Raw genomic sequence first — 22,151 nt, 5'->3', positions numbered from 1 at the left:
ACTAATCATCATTCTGTCTGTAGATATGCTGTGAAAACTACTAATGCCATCTATTGTGCAACTCATAAAGTGGCTACATACTACCCAAGAAACGCGAAACGTAGTATAAACTTCTCGAAACGACTAGAAAGGTATGCGAACACATAGGTATATCACTTGATGTTGAATAAACGTTTTTCAAAGGAAGTTTTTTTGGAAGACGTTGAGAAAACGTTCTTTACAAGAAGTATTTTTCCAAAAGTTTACTAAAAGTTATTTTTTAGAACTTTTGGTAGAATTTGCTGATGAAGTCTTCATTGTCCATGCAATATGCATGCTGTTTTCTAAGTTTCTTTTGTTGTTGTAATTCAAAGTTTTATTCGCTTTTTATATTTGTGTATTATGTTTTTTACATATTTTTTACATATTTAAATGTAAAAGTTGAGTTCTCTAGTCAGCATTAAGGAATTAAAATGCGCAAATGTTGTGTGTGGCTGCACGGCTAGAACAATTTTTACTTGTCTGGACGTGTTTACCCGCCGCTCAGTCGCCTCTCGAAGGAGCGGGTTAGAGTAAATTTCTCTCTTTTAAAAGTGTGCTTGCGCTTTGTGCTCGTGTTTTGTGTTCTGCCAGTGCTGCTGATTACAAAGATGGCTATACTCAAGCGAAGACGAGTGTGTTGGTATTGTGGAGCACTCGCCAGGTATGTACCACACTGCAGCTGTCGGCGCTTTGTTATCACTGCGTTCAACACGTTTTTCCTACCATGTGCACAATACGTGAGCTTTTGTTTACGTGGGGACCCAGCTTTTCTGTAGTAGTTCAGCAGTGTAAAGGCAAAGTTGTGCAAAATTAAGCGCGCACAATTTTTTTTGTGTGTGGAATGTGAAGCATGCACGCGTAGCGGGAATTTGGCGGCACATTTGAGCAGAGTTGTGGCGGCTGTCCGCCTCTGTCAGCAGTGGCGTTGAAGGGGGCCCCTGCTCGTGAGTGACCACTATTTTTGTTTATTAATTCAGGGGCGTTTGTTAGCTGTAGACGTTGATGCCTGTTCATATTGTGCGCTACTGAAGTGAACTTGTCTAAGGCAGTTTCATCTGCTGTACGTTTCATTTTAAACAGCTACAGTATCGTTATACGTTATGACTACTATCAGAGATTTTTTTTCCTTGCGAGTGGCCGAATGTATGCCGGTGTGTACATCAGCGCTGACACGCGTCTTTATAAACTACCGTCATACTCGAGTTGATGCGTGTTCGTGCGCAGATGTTGCTTCGTCTTAGGTAGGGCTCACAAAGGTTTTACTAACACCTAAAGTTTTGTGCAGCTGATTTAGTAAAATTCCAACTTTCGGTATACACCAGCAACGTAGGTTGCCTTATGCGGCCTGAATCCTTGCTTTTTAAGCCATTCGTTTTTCCTGAACTGTATTTTAAAACAAATATTTCATGGCTAAATGTGGCAAAATTGTTTTACCTTACTGTGCGAGCACTAATTCAATCATTAGTCCACGCGTTCGAGCACTATCGACTTTATTCTGCTTGTTCCCACTATGTTTGTACTTTGTTCTGGTTGATGTAATATGTTATGCTCATCGCCCAACCTTGCTGTTGAAACTTTGCTAAACACTTTTACGTTTACGAACATTAGAAATAGTTTATAGCACCACCTCCAATAAAATTTTCTGAATAATGACAAGCTTAACAGTATATTTGATAAAGTAAACTTTCTACGCATGCGTAACAGACGTTGACAGAATCTGTGGTATGTGCAGAATGAATATTTCATTTATCACTTAAAACTCGTGATAATGTTATATATTATGGTAAGCATGCATAAGTCATGCACGTATAGCTGTGAAAATGTAAAATTGGACACCGTATTTATTTCAGAATAATAAATATAGACTGCAAGCTTTCGAGCGATTGGTACTGAAGAAATTATGCAAATTCAAAAACCAGTTTCATCAAATCTTATTGCTCAGTCACGGTCAATAGCTTCCGAGATTCTGGTTCCCGAAGATTGTTGCAGAAGCTTGAATGCTTTCATGGGATGGTGTGTGGTTCAAGGTGGGTGCCTCATATATCTATATACATATACATACATACATACATATATATATATATATATATATATATATATATATATATATATATATATATATATATATATATATATATATATATATCCTTAGACAGCCTGTGATGCTTGAGTGAGGGGTACTGCGATTTTAGCCAAGCAGAATTATTGAAACTGATGATCAATAGTTTGGCAGCACACAATAGATATTTAGTGATGCCGATTCGTGACAGTATAGGTATATTCATCGCAGTGTGAGCAGCCTGAAAAAAAGCTAAATTAGTTGTATTTGACATCACATTCATATTCAATATTACAGGTTACCGGCAAGGGATACTTGATGAAAGTGCATACCATCATCTATGTGTTGTGGTATCATTGAATTTGCTTTCAGTGCACTATGCACGAGCGCAATTCTAGCATGGCTTTGACACATCTGGAATGGGAAAATTGCATTTTCTTTCATAAAGTTACAACTGTGTTTGCCAAGAACATCAAGAAAGTATGCATGTAACATCTCTAGTTTCCATCCTGCTCGTTTTAAGACACATTGTTCCAAATCATTTTAAATATAAAGACAAATTCAGTTTTATAGAAGAAACGTGTCACTCATGTCACTAAATTGTTTTTTCGGTGTTTCCATCGCAGCCTATGCATGCACCTCGCACGAACTGAGTGTGAAAGAATTCCGGATAAGCCTTTTATCAATGGTGGCTCGTGGAAACGTTGGCTACTTAATGCACAGCAGCTGCGCATGGCTTCTGCTTCCTATGGAAAGGGAACTTCACTGAGCCAACTGGTTACTGTATTCAAGTCTCTCGCATGTTCAGGATGTTCTATATGAAGCCTTTAGTTTTTCTTTAAAATAGTCAGTGCTGTAAGTTGTGTGTGTAAAGGCCACGTTTGCAGATACCTAAGGGTTCAGAGCAAAACAATGTGCAACAATATTTATTACTGTCAGCCGTTCTCTTAAATAAGATTCAATAATGAACTGATTAGTGACTGCAGCAGGCGGCCATGCACGTATTAAATGTTTGAGCCAGTCACATTTCTACATAGGTCCAAAGAATTCTGGCATGCCTGTGCTCAGATGTCCCGCTGGAAAGTTTAGTTGTGGCTTATATCATTAATAATGCAGGACAGTGAGCACTAGCACACTGCTACTCTTTCCTGAGGTGCCGCATATATTCTGACCATGGGTCGAAGCCATGGACAAGCATTATAACAGTTACCACATTACTACCGGCTAGTGATAGCAAGCACTGACTGCTCGTCCCTACAGGGAGTATTGTTTTGCTGATCCTTGCTGCCTTGCATGCGTAATCATGAAAAGCACAATAAACTTGTGAGTGGAATATCCCAGGACATAGACATGCTCGAACAATTTTTCCAATTGGGAGCGTGAACAAACACGACTGCCACAAATGGTTCTATGCAAACCTACCCACTTACTGTAGGCACCGAAATTTCGCCATTAGTTGATCGGGCCGCCGACAGCATTATTGTCTTACTTTGTGTCCCCCTGGACACATACCTTACCTCTAAAGGCAGTTTTCTACTCTAAGGACTAAATTTTATTACAAGGACGAAGCACGCCTCTGAAAAAGTCAGTTCTGCTTTCTAAGGTTTTATGTCACATTTATTTTTGCGTAATCTGCAGTTAGTTACTTAAAATTGAACCTTTTTCATTGCAATAAGGCTGTAGCAGATCAATGGTTTTATTTCTACTGTAGTATTGACTGAATATTTTGTTTTATTGCTTTTTACCCTTATTTTATTGCCTTCTCGAATTTAATGCCATAAGTGCAATCAAGTTATTTTCTGCCGAAATACGTAATCATACCCAACTTTGTCAATACCTAACCATGCGTGATATATTGCAAGAGATACATTGTTAATGATGACGGACAGAAGGCATTCTGGAATACTGAAGCGTTTTTTACATCTCTGTGTCTTTTTTTTCAAGTATTTTGGGATAGAATTCGGAATCGTGGTATTGCCAAAACCACAATTTGATTGTGAAACACAGATTTGCGGTGAAACCCCTTAATTTTGACTTAACATGGTTCTAACAAACCTGAATTGCGGCGCACTGGGTGAAAGAAAAAAGTATTTGTTCGACTACTGCTTTTTGGCTGTAACAAATTTTCTACCTTCATATATTTGCTACTGGGTCAATAATGTGTTTGCCAAGCTAGCCTGCTAATGTTCGTAGCATTGATAGAAGTCTGCCCGAAGAAAACAGTTTGTGCCTTTTGTATGTGTGCAGGTTCCTGGACCAAGTATCTGGCCAGCCCCTCAATTGCTTTGTATAAATATAGTTACTATAAAGCATGCAAGTTTCGGCAGAAAAGTTCAGTCATTGTTATGTATAACAGAGCTTGCAAATATGCAACAAGACTTGTTGAAATTTTGCAATTACTTTTGGATTTGCAGTATGATGCATTCCAGGCAACACCACAAACAATAATGAGTTGACGTTTAAAAACCCGTCTTGTCCCCAAGCAAAACAGATTATCATAATGATAGATGGCAGTCACTAAATAATTATTTCAACAATTATTGCAGCAATTTTGCTGATTAGAATAGTGCCAGCAATAATTTGATGTCAAATTATGTTGCTGTTCCTATTGTCGCTCTCGACAGTGAACAGCTAAATGCACCGATTGTAAAACGCTGACATGATGCAACAATGTAAGCACAAGAAACGCTTAACAAGCTGCTTTGCATGAAAAATAAATGTCTAAAATTGGTGTTAAAAGATCTGGCAAAAGTCTTTTTTTAGAATCTTGGCAACAAGCTTGCTAGGCTTCTAATATTATATTTATAGTAAACGCTCACAAAGGTTCTTTAAAAAATCTAGAAAGACGTTTTCTAGAACTCCTGCTAGAAGTTTTCTAGCCATATAATAACGTGGCGTTAGCCCAGCTACAGGAGGTTTTCAAGCTGCTTAGGTTTAAATAACATCTCAACAAGACTTCTTATATACTTTTAGACTATCCTTAACGGACATTTTAGACATTTTTAGCTTTTTTGTGTTTCGTGGGGAGTACCTAAGGGACCACGAAATATATGTAACGACTAAAGTTAGCAGGAATGTAGCAGTACTGAAAAATAGGGCATTGTAGAAATACAATAAGTATGATACTGCGAGAGGAATATGGAAAGGGGTCCAGGATTCTGGTCTGACGTTCAGCAATGCGGCCTTGTGCATGAGATCAGAAATTTAAGCAAGATTAGAAATTAAGCAACGTGGAATAGGCAGGTTTAATCCCGGCCTCGGCGGGGCATTTTGATGTATACAAAGTGCTATAGAGGTCTGTGCCCTGTGCCATGTCAGTGCACGAAAAGATTGCCAGGTCATCAAACATTTCGAAGCCCTACCCTATTTTACCCAGGCATAATAATGCCTGGGTAAAACCCCATTATTATTATTATTATTATTATTATTATTATTATTATTATTATTATTATTATTATTATTATTATTATACTTTCGCAACAAAGAGTCAAACTAAACGTGATTCATGGGTATGCAGAACTTGTCATTCAGCTAAACAACGTGGGGTTGGGGCGTTCTCGCAGGCAGTGGGTATGACTACAACAGAAGATTCTTCAGAACCTGAGATGGCATCAGAGTTGGCTGCTATGAAAGATAGCCTTGCTTCTTTGTTGACCCTACACGGCAAAGTTGACTCACTGCTTCTCATAAAAGCCGAAATTACGAAAGTAACTATGTCAGTGAAGGATCTGGAATAAACAGTTTCTTTCATGTCAAAGCAATACGATTTGGTCTTGCAGCAGCTATCAGCCAGCAAAGAAAGGGAAGCTGCACATGAGGCCCGAATCGCTGACCTTAAAAGTGAACTGAAAACGCAAGCAGAAATGATTCAGCAACTTCAACAGGATCTAAATGAGAGTGAGCAATATAGCAGAAAGACCAACATGGAAATTGAAGGACTACCAGTCGTACATAACGTAAACCGGGAAGCAGTCTTGTCGGACATAGCCAGCAAACTCGAGCTATCAGACTTTGTAAGCTCTGATATCGAGGCCGTTAATGGCTTGCCAAGCAAACACAAGTCCAACCCGATGGTACTTGTGCGCTTTTCGTCGGTGGCTGCAAGAGAACGCTGGTTTGATGCTAGGCGGAGACTAAAACGTTTGCACGAAAACGGGCACTGTCCGAAGCTGTTTTTCAATGATAACCTGACAAGACTCAACCGTAATCTGTTGTGGCCAGCGAGAACGGCAGTACGAGAAAAAAGCTACAAATTTTCATGGGTGAAGGGAAGCAATATTTTTGTAAAGAAAGACGAAGATGCGCCTCTGATCCGGGTGAACAACTTGTTGGACATTGCTAAACTCTCATAAACCCCATGGCAATGAACTTTTATACCACATCGAATTTCCCTGAGTTTAAAGATATTTTAGGCATCAACAGAGAACATGACTTTACAGTGATTAGTAAATATTGGAAGCTTTCGAAAGTACTGGGATGAATTTGAAAAGCGGAATCGCTCATGGATTGTGTGGCCGTGTTTGTGTTAGTCGAATCAAATTTATCAGTAGATGTCACAAATATGCTCGTCTTGAAAGGTTACAAGGCCTATTTTATGTCAAGGACAAACCAACGAGGTGGTGGCATAGCGCCATTCATTAGCACGAAATATTGTACCACATCAGTGAACATCACCTTTAGCCATGCTGAATGCCTTCCAATGAAAATCACGCTAGCAAACACGGACTTACTTCTGCTAGCCATTTTTCGTCCTCCTAAAAATAATGTCTCATGATTCTTGAGCGAGCTAAATGAAGTACTACAAGGCCAAGCAATGGCGGATCAAATTTGCGTGGTAGGAGATCTAAACATCAATACATTGAACTATACCACAGTTAATGTATCTGATTACCTTTAAGTTTTAGCAAAATATGGCTTACAGTTGACCGTAAAGTCCCCAACACGTGAAGATTGCTTACAGACCAGACTTGTGTCTTCCTGTATAGACCACATTGCAATGCGAGAACTAAATTATTCATCAAGATCTTGCGTGATTAAGCGTATGTGGATAGCAAAGTTTTCGATCAGTTTATAGCACAATTTGACTGAATGCAGTTAACTGTGGAATCGAACTATTTCACAGTCTATGAAAAACTTTGTGAGCAGCTACAAAAATTTGAACGTTCAAGCACATATGTAAAAACTAAAAAATATAGAAAACTTATTCGTGGTTCATTGTAGATATAATGAGCGCTATTTCTTATAAAGACTGGCTATGGAAACGTAGCCGACGGGCACCGAAAAATCAGGATTTAAAATTGAATAGAACATTGCAAGAAATAAAGTTGTCGCTGTTCTAAGGTCAGCGAAAAGGCGGTATTTATCGGAAAAATTCAACCAAGCATACAAAAATCCGGCAAAGACATAGACTTTGATAGATAATCTACGAGGCAAAAAGAACACGCCCACTGATCTATTCAAATTGTTTTCCGAGAAACTTTAGATAGTGGTTGATAAGTTCAATCATTTCTTTACGCGTTTTTCCAAGAATGCGCATGCGCATAAACGCACGTTCACGCTTAAACAGTGTGTTCCTGCATCTGCTTATTTGCCCACGCTCTCGAAGGAAGGTCTCAGGAGAATAATTATCAGTTTTCGTCCAAATGAGCAACCAGGAATAGATGGGGTAGCTGTGGTCACGCTTCGACAGAACTTTGAAGCATTATCTGGTATACTTCTCTTTATGTTAAATGGATTTTTAACCAGTGCATTCGTTCCCGGGAAAATTACAGAAGTTCTCGCTACTAACAACCCGGCAATTTGGTTTCATTGCTAATCGCAGTACTATAACATTATAAGAAGAGTTTAGTGATGAAATATATTCGGCTTTATACAAGAACCTGTTCTGTTGTGCTCTATTTTTAGACCTGGAAAAAGCGTTTGAAACAGTGAACCATACCATTTTGTCAGAAAAGCTATTTCGTTTGGGCTTTAGGGGCCTTTTTTATATGTGCTCTATAAATACTTACAAGACAGGTCACATGTCGTTATGGAATGTAGGGAGGTAATTAGCAATAGATGATATATTACTGCTGGTGTGACACAAGGATCGGTGTTGTCACCATTGCTATTTAATTTATTTATGAATGACTTCCCCTTAGGAATTTGTAAAGCCAATGTGTACCAGTATGCAGATGATACAGGGCTATTAACACGTCAAATACGTTATGAAGGAGCGAATAATGCTTTTTAGTGTGAAATTCATAATGCTATGATATGGTTTGAAGAAAACTCTATAATTGTAAACGAAAAGAAAACAAAACTTATCTGCTTTCGAAGCCCTCAAAAAACACAAGAAAATGAATATACCAATTTTTCTTCACACCAAACATTTCAGTCTATGCAAATGTTCTTCAGTGGAAAATATCAAAACATTCAGATACCTAGGCGCAATTTTTCATAGTGGTATGTCTTGGCAACATCGCATGGCATTTATTTGTTCAAAACTGAGAAGTGTGGCATGTCTGCTTTTCAATATAAGAAGCTTGGTGCCTCTACCAGTGAAAAAAATGATAGTTCATTCCTTAGCATATAGTGCTGTGAGATATGGGATAACAATTTTTGCATTTTGCTCAGAACGCTGGAAACACGCATTGATAGTTTACTTCGAAATATTTTAAGAAGTGTAGCTTACGGTAGTAAGGGAGATGCCAGTACTATTTTTCGACATTTGGGCTTTTGTGTATTCCAGGATTTGTTAAAACAGTTGTTCTAAGATATAATTGGTGTGATGGCTTCAAAGTGCCATATGTAACGCGTTGACCCCTGAGAGAAAAAAAGCGTTTTATAGTACCCCGGTTCCCTACCAGATATGCAGAAGCATGTAAAAGTGTATATATTCCAAATGTTTTCAATGCACTACCTGACGAATTTTTTCAGCGAGTTCAAAAAGGCAATTAAAGAAATTACTTGCTGAGCTGTAAAATCACATGGTCTATTTGTATGCCACGTATGCTCTGTGTTCCTCCTTTGTTCCTCTTTTTTATTTACTGCCTGTAAAAAAGTAATGGTGTTAATCGTTTGTCTGTTCGTTGGTAAGGAAACAATAGTTTTGTTACCTTCTATCCACATCGCTGTAACCGGCTCTGCCGGGCCTAGTCGCACAAGTCCTGGCAACTTAGACAGGCCAGTTTCTTTGTATTTCCTATGAATGTGTACAATAATACTATTATTATTATTATTATTATTATTATTATTATTAATATTATTCGTAATATTCATGTTGCGCTTTTCTCTTTCATATCCCCGGACAACTCGGCACACATGTTAAGGCAGCAAAGCATAATATCAAGGAGAAGACGAATAGAGCGCATGCCAAAGCTTGCTATTTTATGCCGAGCTAGAATCTGTGTGCTGTTACAAACTGTGCAGGGTAGCAAACCGAACATACGTGTGGTTTACTTCCCTGCCTTTCATTTCATTCCTTCCTCCTTCTCCTCCTCCTCCTCCTGTTTCAACTTTTGCTCTTCCCATCAAAATGTTCACTGGAATGTTCGGAAATTCCTCTGTTCCTAATAAGTTCTATCTTGTAAAAGCTCTATAGAGGCGCCCTGAGTGTATACTAACCACTCCGATATAGTTACTGCATTGCCTAGTGGAAAAATAGGCTGTGTAAAAATAAATGTATCAAATGCAAAGCCATTTATATCGGCCGAAATATTAACGGCTTACCTATTTACGTCTTGAATGGTATTTCATCAGAACCTCGTCACATGTTCTGAATACATGTTCATATTGAAACGTACGTGGCTGCTAGAGATAACGCTGGAACATTCCATGGCACAGGTACAATGCCAATCGACATCACCGATTGTCTGTTGATGAAGGGTTAACGTTCTGTTCGCCGCTACCAGTGCCAGTGTGTATCTCTGCAATCTAAGGTTCTGCTTCTCGACCACACATTCGGCTAAATAGTTTTCCTCTGTATCTAAGAACACATGGAAACTTTTGCTCTTTCTAACTAATTTACAGACGGTTTCAAGTGTGTAAGCATTGTACCCCCCAAAAAAAACTTTCCGTCACATCGTTCACTAGCTCCTCACGCCGAAACTGAAAGTATGCCATTTTTTTCAAGGGTAAGCAAAGTCTCTCTTTTGTTTTTCCCATAAAAGGAGCGTGTGTAAAGTACAAGGGAATCTACTGTACTTTTTATGTAGCTCAAAAGAACCTTCATTCGAATATATTTTGCAAATATGGGAAGAAAACTGTAGAAAATCGGCGGGCTATTTTCTGAAGCTCTTTTTGTCCACCAATGTCAATAAAGCACATCGGGGAACAAAATCTGATGTCATCAAGGGCCAATGTTTGTAAACAGTCAAAGGGTCTACAGACTATTAACCATAGCGCTCTATTACGTCGCATTTATTTTGTCGACATGCTCTTTTTAGTTGGTGTGTTATTTCGAGCGCGAACACACAACACAATGACATCCGCCCAGACACACACCCAGTGCTATGTGTGTTTGATGCCTGTGTGTGTGTGTGTGTGTGTGTGTGTGTGTGTGTGTGTGTGCGTGTGTGTGTGTGTGTGTGTGTGTGTGTGTAAATCCTTGGGTTGAGGATGAATAAATAAATGAATAAAAAATTTTCCCAACTCTTATGTGTTTTGAAAATCAAGCAAGGTGGGGAAATCAAGCACTTATTGCTGTGTTTTGCCAGTGAGAAATATTATGCACTATATAACAAGAAAGGTACAGTCATAACAGTTTGAGTATTTATAGTTTGAGTATATATATATATAGTTTGAGTATATATAGTCTATAGTTTGAGTATACTGTGTGCTTTTAGCATCCTCCCAATGGCAACTTTAGAGGAGAGAGTAGGAACATTCAAGTGGGTGTGATGGTGAAATGTGCGCAGCATAACATTTACTTAAGTCTCACGTCTTTTAATATGATTTGCTACTAGCCTGCTAATCTTCCATTGCTTAGAAGAATTATAAATGAGAGATGTATAGTCATGAGCAGGACAAATTACCTATTTATGTCACTATTGCTTAGTAGGGCTTCGAGAGCCTAGGTGACATACTTTTGAAGGCAAGAACCTCTAATGCCTCATTAAAGGGGCCCTGCAACACTTTTTGAGCATGGTCAAAAATTGCTGCCGATCGGTAGTAGAGGCATCCGAGAACACGCTAGCCAAATGTTATAGTAAAAGAACTTGTGTTTGGGCTAGTTGGTACAACATTTCTAAAAGTTAATTCGAGCGCGAACACACAATACAATGACCACCCCCCGACACACCCAGTGCTTTGTGTGTTTGATGCCTGTGCGTGTGTGTGTGTTTGTGTGTGTGTGTGCGTGTGTGTGGTGTGATTGTGTTGTGTGTTCGCTTTCGAACTAACTTTTCCAAATGTTATAGCGCAGCACGCGGCCTGGAATTTGCAATAAATTATTAGTCAGCTAAAAATTACTTAGTCTTCCCTCGACAAATCACGCAGTATACCCATAAATCAAACGTAGATTACCCATCTATCAGCCATTCGCTGATTTGATTATGGCGTGCTTGGTTGTTACAGAAATCGCCTCGAGCGGCCATCACTTGTCCACGCGTACGCGCGCGATTGCACTGAAAAAGACGCGTATTCAATGAAAACAAAAAGAAAAAAGTGCTCAAGATCGAGAGGCGAGCGTGAAGTTTTTTGTTTGCTCCTCCCATCCTTCCCTGTTTAGCTTCCAGCGCTTTCGTCGGGACGAGAAAAGAGAGAATGCGATTGCAGCGTGTGACAAATCTTTGTAACTGCGCTCGTGTTCGTACTGGACTGATTAATAAAATTAATGCGGCATTGAATTTGTGAGGCAATATGCTCTTTCAGCGAAATAATTCTATGGTTTCTCGAAAAAGTGTTTCAGGCCCCTTTAAACGCTGAAATTGACCACCGGCACTGGTTGAATTAAAACGAAAGAAGCAAGAAAACAATGTGGTGAATTATCGTGACAATAAAGATTTTCAAATTTGTGACGTCATGACAACGCGTCATAATAGGACGTCATCACATGTCTTCGCTTGGTCTAACGTGGGCCGATAGCGGAGGCCCTGCAAAAGGGATAAAGTTTTTCACTGTTTCTGTGATCTGCAGCCGAAGGTGTTTAGGCAATTAGACTTCCCTCGAAGTTGTGTACCAAATAAACCGTCAAAAAGCTCTGCTAAGAATTACAGAGAGCTTACGATTCCTCCGGTCTTAGAGGCAGTGTAATAATACGCCAGGTGCAGATACCCTTCGGAGTGAGGTGGGGAAGGATCTTCGCATTGAATGAGAAGAAAAAGAAGACAAATCACAGATTCTAGTCATCTTTGTGAGTGCTTAAGGGAACCAGCGAACGCTATAGTTGTCTGTTACCCATGTAATGAATATATTCTTTGACAGTACTGTTCTCTTCATTAGAAGTGAAACCAAGATACGTATGTTCGAATACCAACGGCTCTCGAAAAATTTATTGAAAAGAAAAGAAGTAATGCCGAAGATTGCCACACAGTGGTGCTTTTAGCAAAATGAATGTTCAGTTGCGAAGTGTTCGACAAAACGAAAACATAGCAACTGCTTCCTTGAGATGCAAAGATCTCTTGAACAGCTGATCATTTCGTATAAATCACAGTCGTCAGCAAAAGAAAAATGCTAGAGGAGGCTTTGACAGGCAAATTTTTATTTTGTAGAATTTGTAGAATAAAAATACGCTGGCCCAATAATTGTTGGAACATCAAATGCAAGCGAAATCCGTAACTCAGTGAATGAAAACCTCATTTTGAAGTCACACAAGGTCTGAGGTCTAGTTAACTGCTAAAGATTTGCTTAGTGCAATGCGAGACTTGGTGAGGTGTTTAGAATGTGAGATCGTGTAAGTACACTAGAAAAATAATTATTGATAACATAAGTCTAGTTGCTAACGTCAAGGCGAAAACAAATGTCATGATTGAAGTCAACTAACTAAATTTTCGTACAAACAGTGCGCATTAACCGAGTGGCTATGTTGATGAAAGCAAGATCTCTACGGCAGTGTACTTGACTACACTGGTTCGTGCATTGTAAAAGAGAACAAAAAAGCAGGGCTTCTGCAAAAAACAATGTTAAATTACGTCTCCGTAGACATTACTACGTCCTGTTCAAAGAACTATGTAATTCCAGATTACGTGATTCCAGACAGATGGTGATGCAGAACACAACTCGATTCTAGAAGGAGCTTGATATGTTTGTGAGATGTGCGCTCTTGTATGTTATAACATCTTGCATGGCTGCGATGACAATTACATTGATTTCCAGTTCAACAAACCGTACGTATCACTTTGCGATTTATAAATAAAGCGCCACCTTGGCCGATAACCATCATGGAACAGAGTGGATGGCAAGTCCAGTAAAATCTTGCTGATTCTACCCCCGTTAATAATAAATTTCGGATGACTCTGATGCGTTCTTTGGTTCCGGCAAGCGTATGTATTGTTTGATGAAAGTAAACGTCCGTTAATGTGTTCCCATTTTGTCAAAATCTACCTAATTCAGACGGTCTTTGGAGCGCGCCAAGCATGAAGCGTCGCAATTATGCAACGCAAAGGAGCGAGAACGGCATTCACAAACAGCCGAAAAAAGATTCAGTCCTGGTCTGCTTGATGTTTTAGCTTGCTGAATTGTGATGAACAAACACTAGATTGTCAGACATTTATCAGACAAAAGATAAATAAAAACTAATTGTCCCTTACGCATTATGGTGTTGGCATTGACGGTATACTTAAGGAACGAGTTCAGAGCATGTTTCAGCTTAAGACACAGGTGTCTTTACCCAAGAGCTCATTGTGAATAGAGTCGCATATGGCGAAAATTATAACTTCTACACTGCTTTTAGGAAAAAGGAATACTTTATTTTCGTATTTGTTGATAAAATTTAAATGCATTGATTTACTATACAACTCTTTATTGTTTTCTTGATATTTCGCATGAATATTCATTCGGCTGAACAAAATTTTTTTCAATTGATGATCCAAATTAAGGATTTTTACTGGGATTGTTTTGGAGCAAAAAATACCCGTTAACTATGACCATCATTTCTCCTCGAGATCCCAAAGAAAAGTGAATAAAAGGCGTTCTCCAGAGAAGCGTATAGCCTGATATTAAAGCTTTACACATTGCTAAGAACGCCTTAGTTCATTTCAGTGTCACTGCTTGCTTCAAAACTATAATGATGAGAGGAGGAATTAAGGAGCTTTTGGGAACAAATGCGAACTGCAAATAGTTATCAGATTTCTCTGATATTACTCACTGACCGTTCATTAACATGGTTATAAATTTTTAGAAGCCAAGCAGCATGACAGTTTTGTGGAAACCTTCACGCACCTCACTTCTTAACTGATCAAGCAGCTGAATTCGGAAAGGGACATAATTGGCTGTTCGTAGCTTAACTTGAAGTTTTTCATATGTCTTATGAGATATGTCCTGGTTTCATAGTATCATTGTAGTGCGTATGGAATGCCTAAGTATGCAGAAACCACTAGATAATTACAAGATTTTGAAAGTAATCTTTGGAATCTTTGTAATCCTAATGTGATGCCCTGAAAATTGCCTATTAGGGTACAATAAAAATGATAATAATGATAGCGATGAAAGTTAACATTACTACTTTTTGTTTTTATGGACATAAATTGTTTGATACATGATTTCACAGCATCGTTTAACGCAGAAAACGTAACTACAGAATCAGCGAAGCGATCGGTGACGAAATCGGGGCATTCAGGCGTGAAATCTGGAAAACAAGTTAGCGTACAGGCTTGCTTGGAGGTTTGGCAATACGGCCATGAAAGCTTGAATGAGCTTAAAGGACAAAAAATATTACATACTGCTGCTTCGCAAACTGTTGCATCTTGTGATGAGCAATAGATGTTGGAACCATTAAAATCATCCATGCAGGCAAATCCTGATGAAGCAACGTTAACTTTGTGAATGAAATTTCAAGTAGCATGAAGGACATTAGGCAAGGGCCGAATGGCCAATATGCAGACCTTGATACAATACAAAGTAAACAAGTAAATGTTAAGTACTTGTTTTTGTGTTAGAATATAATCAGAACTAACAAGCAATAATATCAGTAAAAATATATGGTGCAGAGGCAGACTCTTTCCCTTCTCTATTTCATTCATAGCGAGGAATTCACGTAGGCAGGCTTGATTGTATGCGAGGGATTATCGGTCACCTGCTGGCTTGTAAAAAGATTGTGTTCTACGTGACGCAACTGGGGAAAAAAACTTCTACACTCACTACCACGGCTTTGATTCACGCTGATTAACACTCCCGGGTTTAAATGCGCAGATATATTCATTGAAGCTTATAGGGGAATGACCGCCACTGTAGCTCAAACGGTAAAGCATCGGGCGTGTTATTCAAAGGTCTGAGGTACGATTCCGGCCAGCAGCAAGTTTTTTTTCTCACTTAGTTTAATTTTTTTCCACTCATATCATTATTGCTACGACTATTACCCCTTGCACCTTTTCTGGCAGTATTACCGGTTAGTTCTCAATTTTCATAATACGATGATTCTATATATTAGTGTTATGCTACGCAACTTTTGCATCTGTGAGAACTACTATACCTGAGCACTGAATATCCGAATTAATTAGCAGTGTGATGCAGCCGCCAGCCTTTTGAACTCTGTCGAGTCGTACAGCGCTAAAACCTGGTGCACATGGAGAAAGCTGGGAATCATATCAGCTGTAGGCATCTCCAAGTGATACCGATGACTTCCGTAGAAGCAATGAAATAGGAGACGAAAGTCCGGAATTTTTTAAAATATACTGTGAACGTTACTGTTCCAAACGAAGCGATAATTTGAACAGCTAGAACGAAGTGAAAGAGTCGACGAAGTAACAGATGTACATGCAAGCAAGGAAAACAGAAGGGCATTAGATATTTTCACTGTGGTGTTTGAAATGTGGCCCCAGTTACAACTAACCTTCGCAATGAATGCTAAACAAGACTACAAAGTGTTTGCTTTATCTATTGGGCGCCTGTAGCCTGACTCTCACTTGTGATGACAACAATGGCAAATTTTATTGTGATGATTTGATTGATTGATATGTGGGGTTTAACGTCCCAAATCTACCATATGGATATAAGCGACGCCGTAGTGGAGGGCTCCGGTAATTTTGACCACCTGAAGTTCTTTAACGTGCACCCAAATCTGAGCACACGGGCCTACAACATTTCCGCCTCCATCGGAAATGCAGCCGCCGCAGCCGGGATAAATTTTATTGTGGTCGCTTACAAGTACATTTATAGACACAAAAGCGCATTAATTTCAAAACGAAGCATTGTGTTACTTTCCCGCTTTTTTTTTCTTTTCCACGACGCAGTTTCTGTGGTTTAGTTTACAAAACAGCAGCAGTTTGTAATAATAATAATAATAATAATAATAATAATAATAATAATAATAATAATAATAATAATAATAATAATAATAATAATAATAATAATAATAATAATAATAATAATAATAATAATAATAATAATAATAATAATAATAATATTAACAACAAAAATAATATTATTATTAAGAATAAATCATAATATTATAATAATATACTGATCAATCTATCATTTAATATTGTGACCTGGCACTACCATAAGGTCTTAGTGCATTTGCACGGAAAATAAAACCATACAAATAAACAATGAAAATAATAAATAAAACAGTAAAGCAATACGAAGAAACAATACATTAAAGACACTCTTCAGAAAGATCAAATAAAGAGTGAATATACACAAATAAAGAAATAAGCGCTAAATGAGAAAAGTAAAAAGACAAGAGAATCTTAGAAAAGAGGTGAAAAATAAACGTTTCATCAAAGCTATGCTAAAACTTTTCCGAAAGACGGAAAGGGAAGAACCTGTACATTGTGAAGAACTTTGTTAAGAAAGTGCAGAGCTTAGATGAAAACCATCACTGTGGACAGTGAAAAACGTCTGCATCAAGAAAGTTAACATTATATATAGTTTGTATTCTGTGAACAGTAGAGTGTTGAAAGACGTTGACAGGTACATGAAATGCTCAATTCTTTCTTGTCAGCTTACGTGGAATCTGAAAATATACACAACTAAGAAGTAATGGGCAGAATAGCATACCGTGAACTAGTTAATAAAGAAATAGTAGGCTCGCGTGATTTCGTTGGCAGTGATGAGATGGCAACGATAACCATGTACGTGGCAGTGTTACAAAGAGGTCCAGAGTTATTTCTAGCGAAGCGATTATTGTAAAAGCCTATGAATTTTTTCTACACTTGCTAAATGGCGTCACTTTCTGATATAGCAATGCCTTTCCAGATCGCAGATTCATTTTCAAATTGAGGAAGATATAAGGCAGTGTACAACTTGTGGAAGGCTGTAGGATAACTAAATTTTTGAGAGATTCTACAAACGCAGCCGAGAAAACGAAGGCCACGCATGACAGAACCTTTAGTGTGAGCAGAAAAATTGGGCATGCTATGAAGAAGAGCACCAAGATCACTGAATTCATACACCTTACATAAAGGCATGGTGTTGATAGAGCATAGAAATCACACAATGAATGCTTTGTGAGATATACTAATGAATGTGGTCTTCGAGGTATTCAGACAAAGATTATTGTTATCACATCATTCGGACGAAGAACACAAATTCGACTGCAGCCGGCGAGAGTCAATAACTGAAGAAATTTCCTTAAATATAATAATCTCATCAACATGCAAGAGAAAAGAAGATTGAAAATTTCCAAAAGACGTTGTTCACGGAAATTAAAAACAAGAGTGGGCCTAATACCGACCTTTGAGGGACCCCACTAGTTATTTTCAACAAGGAGGACGTTTGGCCATTTGCAGCATTATAGTATAATTTATTAGGCATATAGTTGTGCAGGAGATTCGCAACAGATGAGTAAACATCAAAGTTTGGAAGTGTAACTAAAAACAGTGAGTGGCTGACTATGTCAAAAGCCTTTCTCAGGCCACAGTAGACTTTAATAATAATAATAATAATAATAATAATAATAATAATAATAATAATAATAATAATAATAATAATAATAATAATAATAATAATAATAATAATAATAATAATAATAATAATAATAATAATAATAATAATCTACAGCAACTCAAGACCACCCATCAAAGCTTTCGAACGTGGACTCATCTCCGACCAGGCGTTACGTATCGTGCGCAAAGCGGACCCGAGTGCGGCCGGCAGGTACTCCCTATCGGTCCCTACATGAGAGACGCCCACTACGCACTAAGCGCGTCCTGCAGGACTGAAATAATGCTTTTTTCATTCTATTCATAATTATTATTCATAATAACCTTAATATTTATAATATTTAAAGTATATAATATTAATAATCATATACATTTGTACGTTCTATCTCTTTTACGTGTCGATTTCACCAGATTGTTCAGGTGCCTTACATTTTGTTGCAATATGAATTCGACATTCCTCTAAAACAGTTTTTTTTTATTTATTGAGAAAAGAGAGTCATTTGGGCACAAATGCACTATTAAGTATAGCATGAGATGTATATAAATATATTTTTCGCATGTTCCTGCTGAAGTCTCACAGGCAACACCAAGAAAACGGCACTGCATTTGCGGAATTTCGCAATCCACACAGACACAAAATTTAGGGGACCCTAAACCTTCGCCTTTAGAAGTTGAACGGGAAAGCGACTTCCTGTTCGTAGTGCGTCCTTCAAACCCTTAGTCCATGAAACCTTTCGATATTGCTATGCACCCATCACGTAGCCTTAAGGCAATAGGCGCAGTACGTGTGTGTCTTTTGTAATAGGGTACCGGCTTTCAACTACCGAACTATTATGGTAATCACATACTCTGATGCCCGTCGGCCATAAACGTTTAACCAGGCATTAATACTGCAATAATTCATGTTGCATTGAGAAGCATATATACAGGAGTGTGGGTTTGTGAAGCATCAAAACTACTTCCGGTGCATTTTCAAGCAGATAAAGTTCTTTTCACTATTTTCATTTGCAGAAACTGACCGTTTGGTAGAACCCTCGCTTGCCACGCAAATGACTTGGGTTAGATCTGAACTCAAACCCCAACAACCCTGGTTTGCTCCCCACTCTGCTCCAGGTTTTCTTTATGATTTGTTCATTAATTTTCATCGTTCTCGATTTTTCGGTCACGCATATTAAGATGATGAATTTTCACTCACAACCAACCATGCCGATACAGGAATTTCTGCGAAACGAGCTATTTAACGCTTTCACAATTAAAATCAGTGTAGCTTATAAATGCTTAAATACAAGGCAGTTACACGCGCAACAAGAGAGTTATTCTCAGCGTCGACCGGCAGACGGCTTTTATATTATACGTCACTTCCTTATTTTCGGCGCAGTTTCAAACCACAGCTTGGGCGTGGCTTTTCACGGTGTTGTTAGATCTTTCCCCAAGGAATAGTGTGCGTTGCTCAAGGCCGATGAAATGGAAACGGAGAAGATGGAACTCACTGATTGGGGCACCCCACAAGATTGCGTCATTTTATCACTGTTGTTTAATTAACCCCGGTTAGTCTATCCAAGAGTCTCGACAAGATTCAAGGCATCAGGTGTATCTATCACGTGGACGACAAAATAATCTAGTGTACCATAGGCAGCGACGGGCACGTTGAATCTGCCCTCCAAAAAGCAGTATACTAAATTGAGTACTTGTTGCAGGGCACTGGCCTCAATTGTTCACTGAACAAGTCGTAGCTGCTTTTGTATAGACGCAGCAGAATGGGACGATAGCCAAGAGAATAGATACTAATGGCAGAGAATGGCATAAGATTCACACAAACAGTGTGAACACCAACCCTTGGGTCGCTTCGATCCGCATCTTCGGCATGATCGTGGTGGCAATCCAGCCAGGGTGATGGCGATCATTCGCAAGGCAGTAGAGATCCCTGGGGAGAGCTGCTCTGTCGACCCGGCCCTGTACGGGAACAGAGATGCGCAGCAGTGCCCGTTGGCAATGCTGTTTTGGTCATTAACCCCGCACCAATCGACTGTTATGTGGCCATCACCATCGGTCTCCTTGACGAGAAGCATGAGAATATATTCAGTGACTCCCGGCCAGCCATCCGGGCGTTGGTCATCGGCAGATTTTCCAAGGAAGCACGCCGCATCATCGGTGACGAATACATTTGTAATGACATCTTAACATGGTTTTCTGCTCACATGGGCTATTTCGAAGGAGGCTTCACCTGCCTCCAAGAGCTGTTTCATTCCATTGCTCGAAGTTTGACGCCACGCATCTACGAAGACTCTCTTCAGCTCAGGACTTTGAAGAACGGAGATCAGCCCACCACATAAAATGAGATTTCACAGCGCTTTTGCCTCACCATGAGGGTTTACCTGCCTCCTTCAAAAAACTACAAACAACGTAGAGAATGGCTAGCAGACTCTAACAGACGCGTGCATCCCCAAATTCCGCTTTATTTCACAAAATGAATTTCAATACTTGCACTAGGAGCTTGTGTCCCCGTTTCGAGGTGGTAGCTAACTTCGGGGCGGTGGCTAACGTTCTCTGGCTATGTCCTTACTTACTGGGCAGCGATCAAGCCAACGCAGCCAATTGGTGCCGAAATCAGAAACCATGAAAAATAGAATCAGCTTTGGGCCGTCCGGAGAGTCCTTCATGCGGTTCTCAGGCTTAGCCGGCTCGCCCAGCTGAAAGAAGCCCTTCGCGTGGTAGTCGCGTCTCTCAGGACAATGAAGGAAGCTTCACTAACCAACCAATTCAGTTCTCAGTTCTCTTCTTAATTGAGTTTGCGAAACCTTGTTAAACAAGCCCTTAGGCAAACAAGTCTATAAACACGTTCACTGCAGTTATAGAGCGTGTCATGGAATAAAGTCATCGTGCTCATCACAGTCTATCATGGTGCCTGTAATTTCCACGTTTTGAGCAAAAAAACAAAAAAAGGAATCCGCGTGTATGTTTGCATCATTTTAATGCTGTGAGAACCAGAATTAAAACTGTTATCCGGAATCGTCCGATTTAGAAAAATGACACTGGCGCAAAGTTTCGAATAATACAATACCTACAGAAACACAGCACGTGATGCCTTGATGTAAGGTCTTGTTTAAAATAGTTCGTTTACCAGGCCATTTTATGAGCATTTATCCTGACCACCTTTTCCTATATAAAAAGGCGGAATTACTAACAGTTGTTTCCGTATACTCTGATCGCAGGCGAACGCAGAACATACAGAGGTCCCATACTGCAGCGACACAAATTTAGTGCGAAGGTGGCGGACGAAGATTACTTGAAGTGCGGAAACAACAAGATAGAATGTAACTCAACTTGGCTTGTGTCAGAAGTCTCTGCTGTGCTGCATGACGGGGTAAAATATGTCATGCAGAAGAAGGTGCATCTGTGGGATATCATCTCTCTGAAGTGATTGCTGTAGAGTGCCAAGGGACATGTCAAGCTGGCTTTGGACTGCGGAAAACTTTGAAAAAAAAATACAGACATATTTCACACATTTTTATTGGAATATATTAAAGTAGGTGTCACTCTTTTTCGAAAATATTCAGTGTGAAAAAAGAAACTGATATAATTTCATGGAAACCTAAAGCGCACACACGAGTCTTTCACAGATAAAACGCTTGTAATCAAAATAAGAAAATTTTCTACTGTAACGAGGCTCAGAAACGCAGCTTTCAATAAAAAAAGATTCAAATGCTGCGCCTGTTTGAATCAAGCTGCGCCAAGTTTATTCAACCAGTGCTGAGTAAGCAACGCTGACAAAAACAAGAGATGTGAATGCATCCAATCTCTCCCATTTGAGCATACTTACTTTGTTTTGGCGCTTTCGCCCCACAACCGCTTTCTCCTGGCCTACTCATTACTTATTAATTGACATGATATTGTCGGGAAAACCTCGAATGAAATCAGTAAGAAGCCTGCTTTCCTACTACTGCTAGTATGTAGGGCTTCTTTTAAAGTTTTGCGCTACATCATCGTGTCCTTCTTTTCATCCAAGATGATATATTTGAAATGGAGGACAACTGCAATGAAGTTACAGT

At 39.1% G+C, this 22,151-nt stretch overlaps 1 long non-coding RNA gene across 1 annotated transcript; it reads left to right on the top strand.

Annotated features, from left to right (window-relative positions):
• The first annotated feature begins 516 nt into the window (after positions 1–516).
• LOC142777080 (uncharacterized) lies at positions 517–21,812 on the top strand. Its single transcript, XR_012887916.1, has 2 exons — positions 517–682; positions 21,315–21,812. It is a non-coding gene; the product is annotated as an uncharacterized LOC142777080 (long non-coding RNA).
• Positions 21,813–22,151: the final 339 nt, after the last annotated feature.

This window comes from Rhipicephalus microplus, chromosome X, assembly GCF_043290135.1.
Source record: "Rhipicephalus microplus isolate Deutch F79 chromosome X, USDA_Rmic, whole genome shotgun sequence".
NCBI lineage: Eukaryota > Metazoa > Arthropoda > Arachnida > Ixodida > Ixodidae > Rhipicephalus > Rhipicephalus microplus.
This window is presented reverse-complemented; position numbering and strand designations above follow the sequence as displayed.